The 24509-nt window shown below is 37.1% G+C and overlaps 3 long non-coding RNA genes across 5 annotated transcripts in view; 2 read left to right on the forward strand and 1 right to left on the reverse strand.

Moving 5' to 3' along the window:
• Nucleotides 1-24509, forward strand: part of LOC118260899 (uncharacterized) — a 101613-nt gene that overhangs the window by 9847 nt on the left and 67257 nt on the right. The window lies entirely within an intron of this gene.
• LOC118260901 (uncharacterized) lies at nucleotides 492-3330 on the forward strand. The gene is made up of 3 exons (XR_004782326.1): nucleotides 492-708; nucleotides 1444-1595; nucleotides 3249-3330. It is a non-coding gene; the product is annotated as an uncharacterized LOC118260901 (long non-coding RNA).
• Nucleotides 16236-24296, reverse strand: LOC118260898 (uncharacterized). 2 transcript variants are annotated; one of them, XR_004782323.2, is made up of 4 exons: nucleotides 23242-24296; nucleotides 22519-22572; nucleotides 19283-19498; nucleotides 16236-17893 (listed from the first exon to the last, which is right to left on the reverse strand). It is a non-coding gene; the product is annotated as an uncharacterized LOC118260898 (long non-coding RNA). The 2 variants fall into 2 exon arrangements; XR_007707933.1 differs by having other exon boundaries at nucleotides 16236-19498.

A 24509-nucleotide genomic window follows, 5' to 3' on the forward strand; every position in this document is an offset into this window, starting at 1 on the left:
ATTCAGGGGTGCTTCTTGGCAGGGAAGTCAGCCACTCTTTTTCTGGATCTTTATCAAAATGATGATGCAACAGTACTGGGGAGGCTGAGTACGCATCTGGCCAAAGTGTTGAAGATCAAGGCAATGGTTTAGCACATGGTCTTCAGAGTAGATGAAACTCAATGTAAGAAATGAAATAAACCACGACAAATGTTGCTTGTGGTTTTCTCAGAAAGTGGGTGCTAAGGAATTAACTTTGTTGGGTGCTAAAGAACACATATTTGGTTTTGTCATTTATCAATTGTAAGCACAGATCACACAGTGGCTGACTTCTGTTTCTCCTTGGTACTCTAGGTCAGTGTGTTACAGACATCTGCCCATTGCAGCAATCCGATTGTAAGACAAACACCATCAGCACAAATACATTCCTTGTCCTAGTTACACCAATACAATCTGGCCCCTGGTGTTTATTTCAGCACTGAGTGATTCTTTTGGTTATTTATAGATTGGTCTGAGATTGTGTCAGTGGGGCAAGAGTGAAGCTGCGTTAGCAGCCAGAGTACTCCGGAGAGGTCTGTTGGCTGAAACTTGTCCACTGCCTGTGTAAAAGTCATGGTGAAGAAGTGGCCTTGCATCTTTGCTACCGTGGAGCAAATGCTCTATGGACTTTGCCTTGGACCAGCAGCGAAAGATCTCAGACGCATACTGGAAGAAAAGCTGTGACTCATGGTTCTGTTTTTTTTCTTCCCTGGTTATCTGGGAGGGAAGTAATCTCTGATATATATGATTCACAGGTAGCATTGTTTGCCTGGTGTTCTTGAGAAAGGGGTTGGGAGGGACATAGCAAATTATATGTGATGGGCAGGACTTTGCTTTATCCAAAGTAAGTCAAAGTACAAGAGCACTTACACAGCTGCAAAGACTGTTCTTGCCCCCTTATCTGACTTGCCTAAAAAAGCCTTATAGCTCTGTGAATCTTTATGTATCTGCATGACAAATACTTTTGCCAGACTGAATTGAGTTTCTGTCAATGCTGTCAATCCTCCATGGCTCCATTACAGTTGCTCAGGGACTCTCAAAGATGGCTAAGCAAATTAGATGGACAGGAACTGAGTTGAAGCTTTCTAGGGAATGAAAGGATAGAAAAGTAATTTTGTAGGTTGGCTGAGCTTTTGATGAGATGTTTTACGCTGCTGTGATTTAATTGTATTCCTAATGGTGCATTAGGGTGTTTGAGCATTTTGCTGGGAGTCTCCTGGTTATTATTTAAATCGAAAGAAATGAAACACAATAGGTGTCATTAAAAATCTCTCTCTTTGTATTGGAGAAGATTAGTAGCATTGTACACGTATCTAGTAAGATACATTGGTCCTGATCCTTATTTTCGTGAATGCTCTTTTACACATTTTGTACAGCTAAAATACTACAGACGTTATTACAAATTATTTATACTCTGTCTTTCAGCTCTTGAGGGCTCCACTCAGGCATGGTGCCATACTATACTGCTTTTGAGCATGCCACAGTTGTGCTCTGAGTTCAGGAACTAGCTCAAGGGATATGAGTTTGTGTGCCTTGGCCCACAGAACAAATGAAAATAGACCCATCTTCTCTACAATGTGAGTACTTCAGTCTGTACTTTGGACCACCTTGTCTTTGTTAGAGACACCACTGTGCTTTTTAGCCCATCCACTATTAATTAATGAAACGCCAAGTAGCAAAGACGAGCTCTCAGAAAGGGGGAGAAGATAGCAACAATACCATTTCCTAAGGAAGTGCCAATGTTGCATGGGAATGCATGACCACACAGTCATTGAGTGAATGTGATTAATCCTTTAATTGCTGTAACATAAAATTAGCTCCTAGGGTTTTCTTCTTCTATTACCTGCTGTGATCTCCATGAATCTATGTAAGGAAAGATTCTTACATACAAAGAGGAAGCCTAATGTGAGGCCAAAAACATTGAGAATAATTTCTTTTGGGTGAGCATTGAGCTTTATCGTGTTTTTCACAGTAGTTTCAGTAATTGCTTCTCCTCTGTTAACTTTATTTTGCATTTCACCTTCTTGTCTCTGCAACAGTTTCTTGTGTTTCTGAGACATCTCAGCTGCTCCACTGCTACAAACATTTCAAAGAAGACAGTAGTAATGTCTAAAAGGTGTTCTACTGATCTCTTAACCTACACATTTTTTTCTTCTCTGAGGAGGATCATTTCTAGATGACAGCTCACTACTTGTTTATTTTATCTGCACATAAATGTCCTTTACCTCCATTGTAATTTGACTGTTAAATTTCAAGCTAAAATACTATGGCTTCATTGCCACAAAACCAGACGATATTGTTAGTTGATTTTTGTTTGTTTATTTGTCTGAGTGCTAGAATAGTGTATCAAATCCATTGCTGAAATAATGTTACATGATTTTGAGCCCCAAAGCAAAAAACTTCAATCACAGTTTGTTAATCTCAAGTAGATGGGTACTTGTTTAATTACACAAATGAAAATGTAGTGCACCAGCTTCCTCTAATTCAAGCTTGAACTAAAAGACTTTTGGGAATAAGTACTGCTGGGACATTACTGGACTACTGTTTCATGTTGGAAGTTAGGAGAAATTTCTTCCCAGAAAGAGCAGTCAGGCAGAATGGGTTGCCCAGGGCAGTGGTGGAATCACCATCCCTGGGGGTGTTCAAGGAAAGGTTGGACGTGGTGCTTGGGGACATGGTTTAGTGGGTGACATTGGTGGTAGGGGGATGGTTGGACCAGATGATCTTGGAGGTCTTTTCCATCCTTAATGATTCTGTGATTCTATGATATTGGAGTGATTATTGTCTCAGTACTACTATGAATAGGAACGTACTACTTCTGCATATTGCTTAATTATTTTCATTGTTCTGGAATGACCATAACTATTAGTAGTCTTTGGGGTATGAGAATAAATGCTTCCAAGGAAAGATATGAAGTAAAATACATACTCATGTTTTCTTTCAATCTGGGGAGGTAAACATTTTCTCTCTCTCTCTCTTTTTTTTCTTTTTTTTTTCTTTTATTATTTTTATTTTTTTCTTTTTCTTTTTCTTTTTCTTTCTTTTTCTTTCTTTTTCTTTTTCTTTTTCTTTTTCTTTTTCTTTTTCTTTTTCTTTTTCTTTTTCTTTTTCTTTTTCTTTTTCTTTTTTTTCTTTTTTTTTTCTTTTTTCGAGTGTGTTTTAAAACTAAAGGCAGGTTTCTTCATTTATCTCTCTGCCTGACTTAATACCTTTTTTTTTTTTGCCTTTAGGATCTAAAGTGGGGAACAGGCCTGAGGAATCTGAAGGGTTTTCAAACAGATAAATCACTACACGTTTATAAAAAAATAAAATAAAATAAAATAAAATAAAATAAAATAAATAAAATAAATAATAAAATTTCACTCAAGATGCTCAAAAGACAGAGGACTCATCCTAACAGTGTTCACGTTCAACTGCCTAGAGGCAAATTAGCAATAGAAAATACTCTTTGTGTTTGACAATTAAAGGTAATTATTTCCAATTAAATAAAAGCTTTCCTCTCAAATGAGTAGAAAAATATAAAGTCAGGCTTTGGTGATGTAGTTTCAGTTTCTATTATTTTGTTTCCCCATTTCACTACAGTTGTTAAGTCAGCATAACTACCCTATGGTGATGTGAAGATATGGAATAGAAACTTGGAACATACTTATTTATAAAAGATTAGTGGGTTTTAACTACTTTAGTAATTTGTATTTAGACAGTAGCAAGAAACTGCTTCATGTGAGGCTTTCACAATGGTAAATGTTTTTAATCACAGAAACATATTTTTACACTGTTTAGCCTCTGATGTTATGAATAGTTTTCCACCACTTTCTTAAGACGATAATTTCACAGCCTAAGATTTTTATTAGAAATTTTTGTCATTTCTTATTTACTTTGTGATATTAACTCTTCTCATTGCTGACCGCTGATGGAAACAAGGATGTGGTCAGTAAGGGGGGGATACGTCACATAATTTAGAAATCTGCAGCATAAATGTCTGTAGCTGAGTGGGTGAGTGAGCTCCCTGTAAAGTCAATGGAGAGGCAGAGGTATTTTTATAGTGTATTACCTCCAATGTATTTTTGATGTTAGTTTCAGGAAAAGAGGTGTGGCATCCTATGCTCTACTGACTATGTTTACTAGATATCTATTGACTCCATTAAGCCTGGGAAACTGGACTCTGCATCCTGGACTGTAGAAGTCTAATGAGTCTTATCAAGAAAATACATGCAAATCACAGAGATGATGAGAACAATCTGCAAGGATATTATGTGATACTAATTTGCAAATGATTAGGCCATTTGGCTCTTCCAGACTGCTGGCTGGTGAGGAAGAAAGGACAATATATACTTTGCACAGCTGGAGCAAAATGCTTGTGTGGATGCTGGGGTGGTCAGTAGAGATGAAAATGATGTAAACCATGATGCAGGTAATTCTCCATAACAGGCAAGCTTTCTGAGACCTCTGTGTTATGTGAGATAATAAGCAGGTATTTGCTGGCAGGGAAAATTAACTGAATTGAGGACTTATGGGAAAAAAAAAAGTCATTTGGAAAACAGAAAATATGGGTTGAAATATTGAAAGCAAATGTTAAAACAAGTTGAAATGGAGAAAAAAACACAGAAAATAAGACAATGTAAAGTGAACTAAGAAGATGTTATTGCCCTTGGAATATCCTGATGAAATTAAGTTACCATTGGACCAGACACAGGATAATCCTTACATGAGAGACATCTCAAATAGCTTGAAAACTAGATATTTTTCTCAGTTTTCAGAATAGTTTTTCCATTTTAAACTTACAGGTCCATTGATTGGACCCAAGACCAAGACAATATTCTATGGAGTTTATGCAGTAGATTATCTTCATAGTAAATGGTTATTTCTCTTTCTCCACCCTTGTTTGATAGTGCCCTGTGATTATTTCATTTGTTTTTTTGCCTTCAGCTACATGTCTATAATTAGAGCAAAGATCATTCAGGAATGTGCTTGTTGGAAGTCATTATAGGCATATCACCACAGCTTAAAAGTGACAGCTTGATCCATAAATCAATGACTACCAAAAAGGACATCTCAGCCAGTCATTCATAAATGGGTGAGACATTCCACTGAGTTGCTTTTTGATACATTAGAGCTAGCTTTTGCTTTAACAATAGCAGAAATACTATCACAATCCATTATATCAATAGAGTTAAAACTGCAGGTGGCCTGGAGAACCCATTTTCAAGACTGTGTTGGATTGGTCACTCTGTAGTTCATGTTTGTTTCTTCACTATGAAGAAATACACACAGTAACAACTGACCTTGATTAAAAAAAAAAGAAAAAAAAGAAAAAGAAAAAACAGGGAACAGGAGAGACATTTTTCTCTTCAGTGTGTGGAGTTGATCACTGAGAATTCGGTAAGAATCAATAATGTATAAAGGCAGAAGGCAGCTTTTGTAACTATCTGACAAATTATTCATTAGACAAAGGGATTAAACTGTGGCCTCATTATTAAGTGTTTAATCATACAGATCACAAAATTCCAATACAAACAATTTTTAATGATACAAAATCTGTTGCTATATATATATGTTCCAAATCACACGGTTTCAAACAGAAAAGTTTTCTTCAAAGAAATTCAAATTCAATTAAATTCAGATTTATGTGACTCAAGTATCTAATTTTCATGCAGCTTTTTAATGGCTTGATACACACCCACTGAAGTCAATGGTAATCTCCAATGAAACCCTATGGGAAAGTATCTGTCAGTAACTGAATTATTCAGTTTTCCATAAACAGATTTCTATCTTTAAGATTAATATTCAGGTCTTTAAATAAATACAGAAGTACATGTAAATATTTACTTAAAGGATTTAAGACTAGGTTTAAGATTAAATATATGCATATTTTACAGTAGAAGGATGAACCCCAGTATATACTTACATAATGTGACGGATTAGTTTGTTATAGCCTGGTAATGCATTAAGATGCCAATTATGCCAGGCAATAGGCAAGGAAAGGTATATTATATACTTAGATTATAAGAGACACTTTTAAATTCTTTTTAAAGGTTTATCTGCAAAAATGAAACCAATTAGTAGATGTAGCAAATAGTAACTCTTCCTAACATAAATTCTAACACAAGCTTCTTACAATCTGGGTGGGTTCAGATGATACAGGTGAGAAGTGTATTTGTTTATCCTTATAATAAATTTTCCCTTTTGATCTCCAGCCTGCCATTAACAATCTTTCTTGATCTTTCTTGATCCAAGGAAGTCTCACATATTTTAGTCAGAGCTTAAATAAAGAATGTTGGAAGCAAACTAATAATACTGGGAATCACTAGGAATCTAGAAACAATTACAGTTGCAGTTGTATGTATGCACAGTAGATGTATTTACAGACATTTCAGATAAAGTGGTACTGTTAATAGCACTAGTTTAATCTATAGATTTGTGAATTGTGAGGATTCTTGCATGGTTTTTGCTTTGGAATAGTTTTGTGAGGGTTTTTTTTACTACTGGATAAATGAAATAGACATTATGGGGTGCCAGTGCTGAAGTCCAAAGTCATAAGCAACATTTTTATAAAGTCCCTTGGACAGTCAATCCAAGACTACTCAGAATCTTTACCATGTCTTTCCTCTGCAGCTGTTGTGAATTTCCCCCTGCTATTTTTTTTTTTTTTTCATTTTTATTTCTAGGCTGCTCCCTTTCTTAGATTAAATGTTATCTACTGCAACAGAATTCTCAACTTTAGTATGAAACATATTAGAGGAATAAACCATAAATTACTTTGCATTTTACAACAGGGTGTCCATAAGGAGACCTCATGTAGAAGCATAGAACAACAACAACAAAAAAAAACAGTAGAATAATAAAAGATCTATTTCACTGCTCAATCACTCATAACATAAAACTAAAACTAACGTCTGGTTCTAGTAGACATGCTGTATTCTTTCAAATGGCTGAAAGGACAAGAGTTGGTATGATTAGTTTCTGTAATAGGGAGAAGAAAGATCTCAGGGCAAGCTTTACATTAAGCCCATCAGTTTTTGCATCTGTTGACCTCAGTTGCTCTCGAAGATTGCAGTTGAGTTTTTTGCTTCCTTTTGAAGTTGTAATGGCAGTTTTGTCTTCAGCTGTTTCTTTCCTCTCCCTCAAATATCTTTGGATTTAGTTAATATGTGAAGGACTTGTTATATTGGGTCTCTACCCAATAAATCTCTCCTGAATGGGTGTTTGAAGTAGAGATACACCAAGAATGTATAAGACAAGATCCCAAACAGCCATAACTCTTGTTTATGGACATAAATGGGGTTATCCCAATTTACATCTACTAAAGAAAACAAAACAGTGTTTCTGAGGTGCTTCTTCACTAGCTCCAGTTTCTTATTCTGCATAACTAACTGTGAGATAATTTACCACTATTTCTTCCTTTTCTTTTTTTCCTTTTTTTTTTTTTATTTATTTATTCATATATTTTTTCCCTTGGAACTAAGTGATGGAATTAAGTAGTGTTTTTACCTAATTTTTCATCCCTTTCTTGAATTCGTCAAGTCTCTTGAATGGCCTGTTAATGTTAGGACATGGAATGGGCTTGGTGTCTGGGTCACTAGGAAGGTCAAGAGCAATGCTATTTGTAGCCATTATCGGTGGCATGTGCAAACTCATGAATGATTAATCTCAGAACAGCTTAAGTGCGCTCCATAAGTTCCTCTCAGTATGTCTCCCACACCCATAAGGACTTGCAATTTTAACCTCCATATCATCAATTCCTTGCTGTTTCTCTGTCTCAACTGTCTTTCCTTTAAAAATGCTACAGTCTTGAATTAGACCATTATTTCATCCTTGAAAATCAGTTTCCATTTACCCAGTTCACCACTTTCTGAAACCACAGTAACTCATGATTGCTGGGGCCAGAGGGGAATTGCCTGAGAGATGTGTAATGCACTGAGCTAACATGTAAGGCTAAAGTATAAAATTTAAGTTATAAATGAAAGTGACAAGCAAAATTTTTCTCCACTTAGCTTTATTAATGATACAATATTTTATTGCCTGTGGCTAAAAGTATTTATTGTCATTGTATTTAGCTGTAATTTGGTTTCATAATTCAGTTGGCTTTTTAATATTTTTTTTTCCTGGTAGCTTTTTTTTTTTTCCATGTATATTATTGTCATAGTTTATGCCTATAGTAAATGTGTGGTCTTCCAGGAACAAACATGCAGATTGGTATTAATCTGAAGAATCAGAGGCTTAACAGTGGGCTTATTTTTAAGCATGTGAGTATGTGGCTGAAATCAAAAGCTGCAGATTGTCCTTCTAGGGTGACTAATAAAAACTGCATGTGTATTTTTGGTTGTAGGCACAAATATATATTGGGAGACATTAACCAGCAACATCTTCAAACCTTTATTTAACTATACAAAATGTCCCACCAAGAGAAAAGGGAATATTTGTGTGCTTTAAATTAGGCATCTCATGGGTCACAAGAAGTGTACAGGATCTTGCAGAGTCAAGACCTGAATTTGTATATCATATATTAGAATGTGTTCAGAGAAATATGATGGGAATGACCACAAACAAGAAAAAACTTAGTAGAGAAGAGATTGAAAATATGAAATAGTTTAATTTAGAAAATGGAGGAATAAGCAAATGTACCAAAATCATATGAAATAGTGAATGCTACTTACATTGTAGAATGAGAATGTCCCTTTTCTCTGATAAATAGTATAACATTGAGGAAAGTAAAAGACAAGCTGGAAACCATTATAAGAAAACTTTCCCTACAGTGTGTAATTAGGTGGTAGAAATCTCTCTCAGAGGAAATGAGACCAGTGACGCTTGGAGGATTCCAAGTGAGACTGAATATTTCCATAGATAACAATGGTACCTGGAGTTACAACAAATGGTAAACAACCAATGCAATAATGCTTATTGAAGTAGCCATTAAACCTTGTGCTCCAGGGCTCAATTTAATCTAAATGAGACTAGTACTGCTGTATGAAAACAGATGATATCTGACAGAAGGTACAGGTTATATTACACCTGTGTAATAGAAGGGTCCTCTGCCTCCTTCTGGTGATGACCAATCTCAAAGACAGCATTAGTGCTTAGAAAGAGACACAATCTTTTTTTCTGTAGGTCTAACCTAACATGATAGTTCCAGTTCTTCAAGGTATTTGTCTAATATCCTTTAAAAGGTATAGATTTGACATTCAATATATTGTCTCTTGGTAGCTTTTAGTGTGGTATACTACTAGCTCAACAGACTGCGTCTGAGAAATGTCTTCAATCTATGTTAAAAATGATAAGGGAAAAGAAGTTAAAAGAGGCATCTAATCGTTATTTTTTTTATATATTTATTTAATCATAATACCCCCCCCCCAATTTAGTTCTTTTCATTACATCATTTCTCAGCTTCAGTGTCCCTATCATCAACTATGTTTCTGTTCTTTCACCCCTTGACTTTTTATTGATTTTATTTTGTTTACTTATTTATTTATTTTAAAGATGAACATTTTTATGGTACTTTCAAATCAAATCAAGGATCTCCCTAGAGTGGGTCTTGCATATTTTGGGTGCTTTTCATCTTTATTGCCATCATTCTAAAAAGAACATGGAAGGATAATGACCTTGATGAAAACCATAATGACCATGGTATAGAACAGAAGTAGCATCCTGAAACTCCTCCTCGTGCCATGGACAACCTACATAACAATGTGGTCTTACAGTAGCTATGCTACATTTTTGATGAAACACTCTCAAAATTATGGGGGCTTTTAAAGGTGATTAAAAGATGGACTGCCAAAATTTCCAAATTACCAGCAATGCCATTTATGTGTATTTCTTTTCTTTGTTGTGCAGTTTCAAGTGTGGATTACAGAGGTTAAAATTTTGGTGGGCATTGGCATGCTCACAGCAAATTGGTTCTGTTCCACTTCTTACTTCTGTTATATGTGCATCTTAACTGTTTAATGTAATATTTCTACCTAATTACAGGAAATGTCATTTACTATATTGATGGTAAAATGAACACAGGCAATGCAAGTGACATTGTACATTTTTACAATGAGGGAGAATATGATTAATTATGAGACAGAATAAATTAACTCATACATCAAATACTTCTGAGAGGTGTTAGGAGGTGGAGGTAGAAGGTGACTCCAGTTTAATCCCTACTGTAGAGGAAATTAGAGTCAAATTATATTAGACACTAAGGAGCAGAAATGGTCTCCATGGCCTAGAAGAGCATATAATGGTACCTAACATTTATAGACGCACACCATATCATCTTGAAGTTTATACACTGTAAGGATCACTTCATTTATCACTACAAGTACATTGTAGCATCATAGCACACTCCTTCACAAATTTTATTAGAATATATGAATTCAGTCATGGCTAGTATAAAACAGCTGAAGCATGAGTGCAAGAGAGGGTATACATATAAACAGGAATCACAATGAATTTCATGAAGTATAAGCTGCAAATTGATGACTTTAGATCAAACATGGAAAATTTCTGAAAACTTGATCTTAACTAGCAAAGGTGCTATGAGTCTATAAATTATTTTTATTCACTGTCCAGAGATTTAAACTATGGCAATCACTTGGGATGAATGTTATTCATCCAGGAATAAGGTCACATTTCTAAAGAATTGTGTGTACTTCAGCCTTACTCTGCCTAACCTAGAATTATTCTTTCTTTTTTCACTTTCACATATAAATATTTATTACTTTCTATACAGTTCAAGTTGCTGTTCTAACTGTTATAGGGACTAAGCAAGAAATTGCTTAAGGAGAAATGTTTTAGAAAGAAAAAAATATATTTATATGCATTTATTTGTGTGAAGAAGTGCTATTCTGTTCATGAACCCTTGATGTAGAGTGCAGCATAAAGCTAACACCAGTCACCTCCAAGAGTTCATGACAAACAGCCTGACAAAAGCTTTCACAATTTTCCTTTCAAATTAAATACAACTCTCCTCAGGATGAGGAACCAATAAATAAATACATAAATAAGTTAAAATAAATAATAATAATAAATAATAGTGGCATCATTTGTTCTGGAAAGGAAGGAAAAGGGATAGGGAAGGTGAGTTGGAACAGCAGAAGGTCAAGGTTTTGAGCCTGGCAGTAGGGGAATGGTCAAGTGGCAAAAGGAGAGACAGATAAAACTGAGAGATTGAGGCTCATTATTAAATAGTCAGAGTGGGATGGGCTTTGCTTTTATTAATTTTTTGAACTTTTTCAATAGAGATAATTTTCATTGCAACACAGAGAATTTAAAACCTTTGTGTTTGCTACAAAACAGAGTTTGTTTTTCCAGACAGCAGAGCCGTGCTGCCAACCATCATCGCACAGGCATCTCTTCACATTCCGCCCCCTGCTACATCCTTCATGTTAGTCCTTTCTCTTCCCCATTCCTATACATGTATTTAGAGGATGCAAAATGCTGCTAACTCTCCTGGCATCACAAAGCCAGTAGAAATAAACATAAGTCACTAATAAATGTTACATCCCAAAGCTACAGCATGAAGAAAGATGGCCTCTTTCCCAGAAGCTGTGCACTGAATATTTAAATTTGTTTGCAAACCAGCGCTGAATGCTGTATTGTCAGCCAATGCACGTAGCTAAGTGCAAGTGGTGCAGACTGCAGTTAATTAGTAAGTTTGGTTTGCTAGGCTGTGACTACAGCAACTTTCTTCTCATAAAACATCTTTCATGTACATAGCTGGAAATAAAATGTTCCTCAAAGAAGCTCTGTCCATGTGTTTAACTGTTCTCTACAGTGACACCAATTCACAGTCTTCTGTATAAAAAATAAATCAATGTTACTGTGATCATACAAAGGGTTTTGAATTTCGTTGTCACACCTCACTATTACTGAAATATTCCCTCTTGAGTATACATCTTCTCTGGTATGCTTAATGCATTCTTGTACAAAATCTCTTTCACGTACGCCTATACGTATACTGAGTTTCATGCGGTTGTTGTAATGTAGAAATAAGTACTCTATTGTACATTACATAGAGAAAATGAGAATTAAAAAATAATAATTACATAGGAATAAGTAATAGGGAAGCACTAATTAATCATACTAACAATTTGGAAAACAAGTCTAATAATTGAATATAAATGGTTAAATATATTTATGTTGTTTAAAATACTATTTTTGTGTTTTGAAAACCTTTTCACTTTTTATGTGAAGCTCTGGGACCAGACTGCAGGACTGGAAGTGCAGAAGAGAAGGATAATGCCTGATATAATATCTTTTCCCTCATTTTGGAAGGTGTTTTCCTTTTTTCCTTTTTTTTTTTTTTTTCTTTTCTTTTTTTTTTTTGGTCTGCAGTTTAAATCCTTTGGTCCTAATTTGCTTTTCTCACATATGCCAGAATAAATGGTATTCAGCTTCACTGAAGTCAGTGGAACTGCACAGAGGTAACACTGATAAAAGAAAATTAAACCTTTTAAAGAAAACCTACTGCAATGGTTTTGAGAAGGTGAAATTAGTAAGTTTAGTCAGTTAATCACTTGCCAAAGTCTGACATTATATAAAGCATTAGCAGCTTGAGTCTATAGTCCAGACAAGGATAATCAGCAAATCTGAGTTTATAAATTGTTGTCTGGAAACAATGGTGCAGAGATAACCCTGGAGAGGTTGTGAAAGACTTCACTGGAGTTTATTTGCATTGCAGTTCTGCTAGAAGTCACAGAAGCTTGGCTTCCTACCTGCTTACTGCCATTTATTTTTGATATGCCCCAAAGCATCCTTGACACTTATTAAAATAGAACGGTGTCTAGGCAGCCAGTAACGCTACTGTATCTTGTTTCAACAGTTGCTCTATTTTAAGAAGTTCCAAAGAGCTTCAGTATACATCTTCAAACCTACTATATCTGTTGATTCATGTAGCTTTTGAAACCTTTGACCTAGATCAAAAAATTCCTATATTTAAAAAGAGAATCCACACAGCTTCCAGGGTCCACTTAGTGTTGTGGTTTAGCAAGCTGTTCTTCTCATTTATATCATTTTCTTTATACTATTTTTTTTTTCAACATGCAAGTTATATATAAGACTGTGATGTAAACAATTCCACCTTGCTATTCCATATTATAGACCTTAATTTATCTGTGTGCTGTCTTTATACACCTTTCCTCAGACTGTGCCTAGTGTCATTAACACTATATATATGTAAGAATTTCCCTTTCATCTCATTTTTGTGGCAAATTCCTTCTGCAATTTCTGGATGTGAGCCAGCCGTGTTAGAGTGAAAATTGGAGCTATTCTCTCCTCAAGCCTGCCAATGTTCGCACAACAGGGAATATTAGTTTATAAATTACCCCAGGGAGAAACGCCAGTCAGAAAGATCCGGAGATCCGCAGGAGCCAAATCACACCTTTCTGATATTTCACTTCTATGAGCATTCACATTCAAATATAAACAGTGTTTACATTTAATTCTGCACTCAGTGTTATAAAATACCACTCTGCCTCATGTGTCTTAGTGAAATAGTTCTGTCCAAAATGTCTTTTTCTTATGGACTGGCTTATACTGTATTTTACTGGGGAGAAAATATGATGGGAAATAAGCCAAATTGTCTAATTATTCCTGACATATTACCTATCAGAATATAACCATCAGCAAAGGAGCAAAATGCCAGCTTCTCTTATGTAGTTTGTTCTTGTTGCTGGTAATTTGGTTTGCTTCTTCCAAAGAAGCAGAGTTTTGAACTGATGAGCATTTTGAGATGATGCGTCCCTGTCTCAGCAGCTGACAGTACAATAATGCCGTGACGTGGAGGATACCAGTCAGATACTATAGCCTGTAACATGGTACATAAAAGGACAGCAAAATATACCCTCTAGTAAAGGTTATCAGCCTGGAAGGATATGTTGCTGGATCATTTCTGTCAGTGTATCGCGGTATACATCACTGCAGTTACACCAGCTGTGAGTCTTCCCTGCAACCGCTAATTGTTTGATGACAACTGCATTGGCAGCTTCCGATTCTTGTTTAATACTTCATATTTCCTATCTGCCATGCTGTGACAGGGCATTGCCTGATTACGCTTTTTACGGCCCTATTTTGTTCACAGTGAACATGCTGGAAAAACAGTTTGTCACTCCAAAGGCCTACTACCTACAGCAAATGTCCTGGACACTTCACAGAAATGAAATGGTACAGACCATGACCCAAAGTCCTGGCAGTGTAATTAGATTTCTAATTAGAGGATAATATATAAACTCATACATTTGCATTGAATTTACTTGTCAGAGGTTGCCTAAGTGTTCAGTATATTCTGATCTGGAGTACCTCAGAGTGAATATAAAATTTAACTAAACTTTGCTTATTTATGGCTACGTAGCTTGTGTTTCCGAATCTCTTTATTATACAGAATGCAATTTAAATGTAATTGCCACTGGAGAGGAGTCACACCAGCAGAACTGCACATACCCCTTCTTGTGTCTAATGGACCACACAGCAGGGAGTAGCATCATTTAAACCTCCATGGGGAAACAACACAGAAATGGTTCTGGGAACAGTGGACCAAGACAAGTCTGTGGTACTCTTTGTGGAATAAAAAGTGCTGACAGAATGGAAATGACATTAAAAGAATATTTATCAGGTAGAAGGGCAAAGAATTAGGCTGTGAGTTGAAGATAATGCCGGGAAGATTTAAAATTTAAGAGGAGGAAGGGTTTAAGGGTGAGAGGAGAAACTTAGATATGGGTGATGTTCTTAGGCTGGGCTTCAGAAACACTTATCTGTTCATTTTTCTGGGAGTTGAACAGTTGACTCCCATTGATGTGCATGATTCTCCAAACATGCACACATCTAACCTTCCAGCCGACCTCTGCTCCTCCCCTCACTCCTCTGGGGCCACTCAAGGCAAACGGGCAGCCACAGCAGGGGATTCCCATTGCTGGGTAGGGTGCCTTTTCGTCCCTTCTCCATATTACCTGTCCCAGCCCTATGCTGCTCCTAGAAGGGATAGAGGGATGAAATCTATACTACTACCATGCCCTCCAGCCCCCAGAAGGGCTTTTCCACCACCTAAAATTGGTTCTAGGGGTGGGAGGACCTCTGCAGAAGCCGCAGCAGGGCCATGGGGACTTGGGGCATGTGCAGGGACTGCAGCTCCAGAGAAAAACATTTGCGTGTTCCCTACAGATGCTTTTGTTTGTTTATGTTTGGATACATCTCTCTTCAACTGCTTGGGAAGGATAGGTTTCCCCCATTGGAACTAAAAAACGCAACCTTTGCAAGACAGAAGTGGCTGGAATTCACAGGCTGCTACTTGGCATGAACAAAGGATACAGAGATAAGGCAGTGTAAAAGAAAGGTTTCTGCTCTTCCCATTAAGGGCCTGATTATGCACAGATGTGATGCAGCCATGGGGTAGGCTGGAGGGAGAGAAGGGCCTGTGAAGTAGCAGGATCACAGATACATCACGCTGTGGGAATTTATCCACCAGCCTCCTTAACACCTTACTACAGTTAGATGAAGTAGTATTTCCTCTTTTTTTTTTTTTTCCCAGCTAAATGTGTAGTCAGAATTATTTAATATTAAAGCAGGTCAAAAAGAAAGAGAGGAATGGAACAGTATATAAATATCGGCCATGCTTTTTTATGCCTCTTTCAGCTCTGCAAAAATCTGGAAAACAAGATTTCATCAAAATCTTAAAAGGTTCCAATTGTTTCAGCAGCTCCTTTAAGAAGATTAGAAAATGAAAGCAAATAAGTTTGCAGACTATAGTTTTCCTGCTTTTGTTTTAATTTTTGGATTTCATATGTGCGGCATTTCAGTGAGATCAGGTCTGTTTATATTTCTTTCTATTTTTTAATAACTTTGAAAAAAAAAAAAAAAGGACTTAAAATTGTTATTACAAGTAGAGACTTTAACCAGGCCCCTGCTCTAGGTTTATTTCTTGTTTGATAGAAGCTAATGGAAAACTCATATCAATGTCATTGTTTTTGTTTTTGTTTTTGTTTTTGTTTTTGTTGCATTTATCATGCCCAGATAGACAGGTGATAGATAGATGACTGCACGTGCCTGGAATATTTTTTCCTTGAAAAAAGTGACAGATATTAACAGACACTATTACAGCAACAAAATACTTCAGCACTGATTTCCAAAAATTCTTGATGGTCTCAATTAATCATGAATCCACAACCTGTAATTATAATTTATAACATAAACATTATTAGAATGATAATTAGAGGTGTTTTTTTTTTTTTTTCCTGAGATTTTTATTCCAATTTCTTTCAGAATTTGAATGATTAGAACAGGTTGATAGAATCTAAAAAAGCAACTGTACAGGAAAGTAAAGGATCAGTACAATGTTCTGCATTAAACTAACACAGATAAGCTTACATTAAATTTAGGACAATCCAATTCAAACAATATATTTGTTTTCACAGAAAATAAATTTGCATTAAGAAAAAACCTAAGTGAATTAATTATCTATGTTATTCAAACAGGAGCTAAAAATCCGTTTGGTATAGGGTTCACAAATGATCCCATTTTCTAAAGGTTGCTTTGAAGTGTACCCCTTAGATGAAAATACCCTTCTTATCTAATGAACCATGACAATCAAAACTGCAGCACGATCTCTTCATGGATGAATACAGAAGTCATTCAAACTTTGCAGCTAGTTCATCGTCTGGCAATTCACCGTGAAGACAGCGCATCCCACCTGAGCTGCTGGCTCCCTGATGCTTCCCATCCAGCCCTGGGAGCTGGTGTTGCCCTTCATCACCAGTTTGGGTCGGACTTGGACAAGTCTTTCCATGCATCCACAGCAAACATTGACCTCAATAGCCATGGGAGCTTAGTAAAACAATCCAAGGGAATCCCAGGTAGCAGGAGGTTGCATGGGTTTCCTAGAAACTTTGGAAACTTGCCCAAGCCTGGCGGCTTTGAAGTGTCACCCAGTTTGAACCTGAATGCCAAGTTCAAAACCCAGCGACTGCTGTCTTCACAGCCAGCCAGCTGAGCAGAAGGCAGAGCTGTTCTCTGCAGCCAAAACACATAATGGACCAGATCCTCATCCCGTGCAAATAGGGAAGTGACTGTAATACTGCTGTGCCAATTGACTCTAATGAAGGCTGTGGGCCAAGAACACGAAGGGCATGTCTACATCGCTCAAACCAGTGGTGTGTTACAGATCTCTGAGTTGGCTTCAGATCCGTTGGTATATGGCGCAGTGGTGCAATTCCATATTGTGATATTAAGTTGGGCCCCAGAAGCTTCTCAAATTGCCAGTTAACTTGGAAACAAGAAGTCATGGATACGGCCATGTATGTGCTGCTGTGTGTGTATAGTGTTAAGGAGATCTTTGTGCCCTGCAATGGTGCATGATACTACACCAAAAGTCGCACAGATCTTCCTGGTGACAGCAATAGACAGGCACGAAAAACATGAACATATTTTGTTTCATTTTGTTTTGGTTTTAATTATTGTTGACTAAGCAAGAATGAACTCTGTTTCTGAAAGGAAAACAGATTTTCCATGTTATTGTGGACATGTTCCTGGTGGGAAATGCATTCACTGCTTTTGTCTTCATGGCACTGCCCATATCTAGCCTTTGACTATTGAGGATGCTGGAATGTTTGAAATCCTTCTCAGTGACCCCAGTGATTAAAAATTACCACTTACCTACCTGAAAAGATTCATGTCCTTTCCTTGTAGAAGGCTAGATCAGACAGACATGCACAGCCCTGCTGCTGATGGCAGCAGAAAGGCCACAGATGGAATGAGCCGGTTTGTGACATCCCACTCTGTCTTCTCGTGCAGCAAAACCAGCTGAGACAAACACCAGGTCATTGTGGAGAAAATCACGTTGTAAGCATCTTATAACCAGTGGCTGTAAATTTCCGGGATTTGCAGAATGGCTTTTTTCACAAGGAACCTGCGATAAAACGTGACTGTCCCTGTGTACCCACTACACTGATGTACAAAGTGCTTCTATAAATCAGTGCTGGAGAGAGGCCTTTTTTAAGCTTGTACTTTGGTCCCTTGACAGGGAGCAATCCAGTGGGTTTATTTGTTTTATCACGCTCACTGCTGTTTAAAAGAAGACAAAATGTGGCAAGCAGCTCATTAAGAGAGGGAGATTGGGTCTGTGTTAATATGCAAATGCTAATCCATTAGGACCCAGCTCATACACCAATCAATCAATTAACTCATCTGTCTCTGTATTGTTCATTATTTGAAAAATGCTTTTAATCATTTTGCTATGCATTAATTAATAGCATGCCTAGTTGAAAGGAAAAAAAGAAATTTAGTATTCCTTGGGGCTTACATGTACACATATTTAGTATTCAGCTTTAATTCCATGATTAAGATGTATCATGTAGCCAAAGATAACACAGGGATTTACAGAAGTAGAGATATAGGACAATTTCATTTTATACCAATAATTTCATATATATCTTTTCTAGAGCACTTTACAGGATAAGCCGCTCTATGTAATATATATATATAATAAATTCAGAATTGTAGAAGGAGAAATCAAGAGGATAAAATATGTTTTTTCTTCTGCTATTTAAGAAATATCTGTGGGTTAAACAATAGTGAATGGACATAATCTCACTGACTTCAAAAGAAACACTACAGGAGATATAAATTTGGCTCAAAAATTCAATGAGATAACAATAGACAGAAAAGCTATTCCAGATGGAACTGAATTTTCTAAACAATAGTGACTTTCTATTAAAAGCAAAACAAAACAAAGAAACAACCATGAAATGGCTGAGAAAGGAAATGGGTCACAATAAAGAGATGAAAATTCTAAATTGAGCAGTAGATTTGTAGTGGGACAGGCAATTTGAAATTGATACAGAGATATGTGGAATTATTTGAGAGTAGGATGAGCTGAGCTTCCCGAATGCCCTGGAAGTAAGGCGGAATTATTGTGTGGATGTCTCATGCTGGATCTGGGAATGTCATAGAAAAAGGAAGCGCAGAAGTAAAGGTGAGAGAAGAGTGATATACATGAGAATTTAAACAAAGGAGACAGTCACAGAGGGTATCTGAGGCAGATTAATAGATACAGGAAAAATAGGAGCTGAGGAAAGTTCAGGATCAAGGATGAAAAAAAGGTGACAGAGGTAAAGCTAAGTGTGAAGCTGGATTTTGAAAGTTGGGAGTGGTTGGATGGGGTAAAAGGCTATGTGGTTTCTCTGCTACATGCAGAGCTCTTTCTCTTCTTCATCTGAATATAGCTTTTACACAAATGAGTAATTCCTTTAATTTCATTTTCTTACATTGCAGCTGTTGCCTTCAAAGAAATCTGTACCTGAGCATGGGTTCACAGATGTAATGATTTGTAGGCTCGGCCTTCAGTCTGATCTCAATTTCTAGGCTGCCCCAGGGCCTAATCCTTGTCCCTTGATCCTGCGAGAGGCTCTGGTGCCCTGCTTGCACCACTCTGAATGAAAGGCTCATAGCTTCATAGCTCATTCCTTCACTGCAGCCTTCTCTGTGTGATGATTACCAGAATGATCTCTGTGTCCTGAGACAAAGAGGAACACATTGTGTCTTGAGTCTTTGCATTTTGTGCCTGCTTTGTCTTTTGCAATTTAGTCCAGTGAGACTAGGGAAACCCATGCATTGCAGACGGCTGATTCTCTGCACACTTCTGCCTTGTTAAGCATGACTCACCAAGCTCAAATTGCAGTGTGTTTATCCATTTGAGATCCTGAAGCTTTTACTGTTAACAGAATGAAAATGATCCCCTGACTTCATGGTTGTTTTCCAAAATGTTTCTATACTAAGAATTTCCAGGTACATATTTCCATAGATAAATCTTTAAGTTAGATTTTATTAGTGGATATATGCTGAGCAATGTGTATACATGGTTGAAATACTACCTACAGTTGTGAAGAAACCCTGATTTTTATATTGCATTAGCTTATGCTCTTATACTCGTTTTTCTTTTTCTTCTTCTTCCTTTTTTTTTTTCTTCCTTTCCCCCCTGAGTATTGTGTGTTGTGTTTATATGGTCTATTTTGGGAGGATAGTTGAGAATCTGTTCAAAATTGGCACAGAGTAGTAAAATAAGCAGAAGGCAGGACCTCACCATTTATAACTCAGGCCATGCCACTTATTTACTACTTATTGCCCATATTATTTTCCCCTAATAATATTAATGTATATTTTTGCTTCAATGAGACAGTTTTTACAGACAGCCTGTCCATTTCCCAAATAATATTTGTTTTGAAGTGCTTGAAGACAAAACCAGAAGAAACAGTGCACTAATACAGACAAATGAAAAGACTTATTCAAGGTCACCCTACAGGCAAGTAGCAAGCTGGGAACAGATAAATACTGAGATGTCAAGTGAGCACTGAGAAAATGCCAAGGACCAAGGCATATGTTTTATTTTGAGGGGAACTGTTGGATGTGTAAAATAGACCTACCTCAATTATTAAATCCAAGCTCTAACCTACTGTATGTCCTGTAACACTCACAACATACTAGGCTTTGGGGGGAAAAATGGTGGCTACCTGGTAGCTGCTGGGCAGGAGCTGGCTATGAAGTGGATCATGAGCAGATGTGCTGACTGCAAGCATGGCTGCCAGAGAAAGGACAGCTCCCTGCACTGCACTTCAGGTGCTCCGTAACTGCTCACGCAAGAAACAAAAAAGCTTGCCAGAAAGAACTGGCTAGAGTATTTGAAAGAGTGAAAGATTTGGACTTAAATTTTGTGACTAAATTGGTTTTGGGAACCTTTCTAGAGGATAAAAAAAGAAAAATGATTCTTTGGATTTTTCATTAAAATAACTGGAGGTGAATGTCTTCTACAAGAAATAGCACTTGTAAGAACTTAGAATATCTTTATTTAAAAACAAACAAACAAACAAAAAACAACAACACTTCAAGAGAAAAAAATTGACCATCAATAATTCTGAACATTATTTATACACCTTGTTTCTCCCTGCTGTAGAACATGGAGCTACCAGCAGCAGCTGTGTGGAGGGTGTGAGTAACTCTTCTTGAGAACCACTGTGCTAACGTGATGGGGAGTGGCTGCAAGATGCAGGAATCATTTTATTTATTAAGAACCATCATTCACTCACTGACAGGAAGGGCAAACAAGTTATTTGGGCACTGGTCCAAGATGTGAAAAGCCTGGCATTCATTCTTTATTCTACCTCTAATATCTGGGCTTTAGACTGGAAAAAATTCTCAGAAGTATTAAATGCTGAGCTGTTTTTATTTTAATTTACCATCTATAAACTTGGAGTTGCAACACTTCCTTGATTCACATAGGGTTTTGGGTGGAAAAGAACAGGCAATGACTGTGGAGTTGTGTGGCCACCAAAGCTGGAAAAACGTCCAGGATTCTGTTGCTAAGGAATATTAAACAGGAATTCTGGGGGCAGAGAAGACACTATAGCCCACAGTATTCCAAGTTCTGGTGGACACAAAGGAAGTGAATAAACTGGCACTTAGTCATCTCAGCACCATTTAAAAGATTTAGACAATGCGTTCTTGCTGGGAAAGAACAAAAATCAGTAATGGAAGTTTTATTTTCAAGATCTGAAACAGGAAATTCCAAACAATGGAAAGTTTAAATCGTTAAATCTAGCACCAAGACCATGAGTGTATTTCCTTTCGTACATATTTCTTTAGATATAAAAAGAGTGAAAAATATTTATTGCCTTTTCTTCAGTGTCAAAGGCAGCATTTTTTTTTTTTTTAAAGTTGTAGTCATCTGGTCACAGGATATGTTTATATGCAGCTGAGGCCAGATAGGCTGCAGATGTTATAGTTTTGTATATGGAAATACAGAAATCACACAGTTATGCATGTCTATCTCCCCTGCATTCTTAGGAAGAGGGAACTGCAGAACTAAGCACTTCTGACACTTGAGGAATTCACCAAGAGATGTTTGCCTAACCCTGTCATTACTTCTATCTGTGCCTATAAATATACTGTAAATCATTATGGTATAGGATGTTGTCTCCTTGCATTGATTGCAGATAACAGATGACATTTTAAACAAGAGAAAAATGAAGTCCTCCTGCTCCTGACATTTTTACCACTTCTTTTCTTTACTAATTTTCAATGTCAGAGACAATTTGTGCCAAAGTACTAAGGTGTTGCTTCCATAGATCTGCAAAGTGGATTAAGCTCTCCATCCATCTCCTCTGAAGAACGTATTGGTATGTTCCTTGCAGTGTGTGAGGGATAAAAGAAACAGCTTTTCAGAGACATGGCACATATTTAAGAATTAAGTTAAGTCACTGGTTTCCAAATAATTGTGTCACCTAGATTTTAGCCTTCTGACTCTGACAAAGCTGTGAATAACCACTCACAATTAAGTTGTGCACAAATTAGTGCGTTGCCTTGTACCCATGCTTCCTCCCTGCCCCCTGGTTTTATCTCAGAGCTGTTTGGTAGGTTTATTACCTGAGTTAGGTACAGAAATCTAGAAATATGCTAATAAAAGACCTGTGGAGAACCAAACCCCTCTCACCATAAGTACGTTGTCCCCAGGAAATCTGTCCCCAGTATATTTTTACCTACCAGATCCATGGTCCTCCATGATCATCCATGAGTAACCCATGAGAAGAATGAAAGCTGGAGAAAAACAAAACAAACAAACAACAACAACAACAAAAACACAACTAAACAAAGAACCTATGCTCTGGAGCTACACTATTACTAGTCTTGAATCATCAAAAAATGACGAGCAAGGTTTGCTGACACAGGAAGTCCCATAAAAAAGTAAGTAAATAGGTAAAAGTGCATATGTATTTCATTACTTTAATTCTTTTTAATGTTCAGGTCTCCCAGGTTCACATTTTCCCATTTTATTTCCAGTATTAGGGCTGAATTATTTATTATTATTATTGTTTATTATTATTGTTTTATTATTATTATTATTAATTAAATGGAGATCCTATTATTTTCCTGTGGCTTCATAAACTACAGCCTTAAAAAGGCCTTCCCCAACACCTCCAGGTATTGCAGTATCTTTAGAGATAAACTGCAGCCATGACCAATGAGTTAAATGCTTTGTTTTAAAAATGAAAATTATGCCACTGTGCTTGGGAGTGGCTTTACAAAAAGAAATACTATTAAATAGACACAGGTTCTTCTAGCATTATTAAAAATTCTTTGTCTCGTAAGCAGTGTTCCTTTTTTTTGTGGGAAAAATAAAAAGAGTGGCATGTGACAACCGTGAGACTTTGTAGACAATCCATCATCAATTCTACCAGCTAGTAAGCAGTTCTCTGTTAGTCTTACATTTGTGTGCAGGAGTTTTCTTTAAAAATAAAAACCAGAGGCCCAAAGCAGACAAGTAGACGTGTTAGCTTAGGATCTTCCACAGCTGATCACTGGTCTGGCACTGTGCATGTTTGTGTCTGAGTCCTTATTTGACCTCAGGAGAGATCTTGCCCCCTCCCTCCCTGCTTGTTCCTTATTCATCCTATTTGTAAGAGGGAGTTAACGATCATGACGCCTTTTGTAAAGCACACTGAGATCTGCCAATAAAAACTGTCACAGGAAGAAGGCAGGGACTGTTGCAATGGCTATAATAGTCATTCCCAGGGCTTTAGAAATACTAAAGATGGTACCAACCCAGTAATCAATCTTTTCACTAGATGGGCCCCAATTGGATGCAAAAGTATTGGTTGCATCTCTTGGGTGACAAATCTGTATCTCCTTTTATTTGGAGGTTAGCAGCATTTTCTGTGATTCCTAGAGGATCCCTCTTTGCAGCCTGTTCTTGGCCAAGAAAAATACTTAAATGGTGTAGAAACTCTTTGCTGAATCACATCTTTCAGAGTTATTTGCTGGGAACTAACATTTTGTTTAATTCATTGATGGAGCTACTGGAGCCCACTGCTGGGTTTGCACTTCACTGCTGAGCCCCATTTGTAGACGCAACTAAGTCACACGCCTAGTTCTTCTGGGGTGGTCTAGGCCTTCAGGTCTGAATCTTATTCATTGTCTTCGTCTCTAATAACCACAGAAATGGCATTTTGGTTTAGCACTTGGTTTCCTCTTCTGAGTGAAATTCACCCCTGGGAGCTTTGTATGGTAGGGCCACACTGCAAAACACTGATGAAGTCCACGTGGCTGTGTTGCTGCTACAGATGGCTTGAACACATGCAGCCCATTCACTTTGTTTGCAGGTCTGGTGACAGCCCCCAGCACAGATATTAATGTATCTTCCTGGACAAGTGTCCAGGTTTTGTCCCCGTCATGATATTAGTAACGATTTGCCAAGGATTTTAAAAGACAAGTAAGGCAAATTTTATTACAGTGCAAATATGAATCAAGTAGGAAAAAAAAAAAAAAAAAGATCAATAAATATCTTCTGTCAAAAAAGTGTTAGAAAAAAAAAAAAAAAGCTCTTGGAGGTAATTACATTGGTTAAATTGAAACCCTGTTAAATAACGGCACCCCGGACAATGAATCAGAGCCCAAGTTTTTTGTTAGCAGGTTGTAGCCCATAGCGACGACAGGCTGATAAATACTGAAACTGCCTCCAGCAAAGGTATCCTGTG

This window comes from Cygnus atratus, chromosome 2 (genome assembly GCF_013377495.2).
Source record: "Cygnus atratus isolate AKBS03 ecotype Queensland, Australia chromosome 2, CAtr_DNAZoo_HiC_assembly, whole genome shotgun sequence".
NCBI lineage: Eukaryota > Metazoa > Chordata > Aves > Anseriformes > Anatidae > Cygnus > Cygnus atratus.